Genomic DNA, 1,914 nt, shown 5'->3' with positions numbered 1-1,914 from the left:
TTAGTCCAGGAATTCTATGCCGGACAAAGAAACTTTACCCAGTTCTCTCTACTTATTCCTGTCTTAAAGTAATCCTGTGGTTTAGTGAGTGCACATTTTGTGGGCACGACTTAGCATATTACGGTCTAACAGTGGCAACTAGCGCGTCAAACTATGCGTTTCATTTCACCGCGCTGAGAGAAGCGCAGTACCGCAACGTTGCTAAAGGCACTTTCGCTGTGCACGCACAGCACACCGCAGCCTCGCAGGCCTGTTGCGCTCCTGCGATAGGCCTTGCGCACATGATCGTAGGGTCCGACATCCCAGCCGCAGGAAGCCACAAAAGCGAGCTCTAGGATGAGCATACGTCGGAGACGCCAGTCTTTGTTCTAAAGTCGGCCGTTGTTTTGCGATGTTTAGTAGATGATCCTAAGGGCAATAAATGTACAGAATATGGCTAAGCTAGAAGGACTTTCTCTCCCCTGGCCGACTCAACCTGTACTGTGTGAAACGGATGGCATCCGCTGGAGGGCGCTCCTTGACTTCGAAAGCGGAGGAGGAAACGGCTGAACACCTCAAACTTTCCGGTACATGCCTTCACTCTACAGTCCAAGGCAATGGGGCTAATTTTTTTGAAGCACTGGTGTTTAGGCGCAGTGAATGCATAATAGACTAAGCAGGTAGAAATAATCAAGTGCAGCTAGGTGATCTGAATGGTGGCTAAAATCAAGGCTGGAGTGAAATTTAGTCTTTCATTGCATAGAGTTAGTACTTTATCATGAGTTACGGCTAGGTGACGTGAGCCGCCGCCCAATCAAAAGGGCACAGCCCCATCCAGCCATCCATCTGCCCATCCAACCAAAGCACTGCTTCTTCGCGGACAGCGCACCCATTCGGCTGAATACTTTCCTTGCTTGCTCGGTCAGTAGAATGATTTCTTTTTTGACAGGTGCTCTATCTGAGCGATTCCCTGAAACCCGGCGAGATGGCGCTGTCCGGAGCTGGTTTCTTCTCCCTAAAATTACCGATGCTTGTTTCGGTAAGAATATTTATCGGCGCTTACGATTTTGTGAATGTGTGCTGCGTGGAAGTCTGACTTCCAGTATAATAAAGAAAATTGCGCGTACGTTCGAGAATGACGAAGCATAAAGAGCTAGTGAATAGAAAATTAGAGGCGACACTAATCCCTGACTTGGCTGTCTGGTAGTGGTACTCGGACGCAGGCGTTCGTGCATCCTATAATATTCCTTAGATTATCTTTGAAGGAAAGAAGATGGCTTTTAAGGGCTCGTTTTTCTTTGTCAGACACAATGTTAATGAGAACTAACAGACAATAATGCCAAGGAAAGTATAGATGTTATTTGTAATATATGGGATGTAAACGTGAAGAAAGTAAAGTGGACAAAAAGATAACTTGCCGCCGGCAGGGACCGAACCTGCGACCTTCGAATAACACGTCCGATGCTCTACCACTGAGCTACGGCGGCGGTCGTCCCCCCGTCCACTTTATAGGGTATATATGTGCATTTAAATGCATTACTTTGTGTTTCGTCGTGCTGCCGGAGCGAATTTCAGAGGTCGCTTAGCATGATAGTAATAAAAAGTCCGGCAGATCCCACGCACTGTGGGAATCGATGTAATGCGAAGCAGCCAGCAAAGAGCTGCATACATCGCCTAGCTTGTTTGTCTTTGAGTCAAATGAAATCATTCATGCCATGGCATCTAGTTCACCATATATCGCATGTTTCCCATGCACGCATGCATGCACAATCTGGTATATACCATACCAATGAAACGTGTATTCTGGTATATACAATGCACAACCTGTCATTTAAGTTCACCACGCACTCCTGTCATGCCATACCAATTTTGGTATATCTCCAGCTAACAAAACGGCCGGAAGCGCACCATGACAGTGTCATGTAAGTCACACCG

The 1,914-nt window shown here is 46.9% G+C and overlaps 1 non-coding gene across 1 annotated transcript; it reads right to left on the bottom strand.

The window, feature by feature from the left end:
• Positions 1-1,394: 1,394 nt before the first annotated feature.
• Positions 1,395-1,466, bottom strand: Trnat-ugu (transfer RNA threonine (anticodon UGU)). Its single transcript has one exon. It is a non-coding gene; the product is annotated as a tRNA-Thr (tRNA).
• Positions 1,467-1,914: the final 448 nt, after the last annotated feature.

This window comes from Rhipicephalus sanguineus, chromosome 8, assembly GCF_013339695.2.
Source record: "Rhipicephalus sanguineus isolate Rsan-2018 chromosome 8, BIME_Rsan_1.4, whole genome shotgun sequence".
Taxonomy (NCBI): domain Eukaryota; kingdom Metazoa; phylum Arthropoda; class Arachnida; order Ixodida; family Ixodidae; genus Rhipicephalus; species Rhipicephalus sanguineus.
This window is presented reverse-complemented; position numbering and strand designations above follow the sequence as displayed.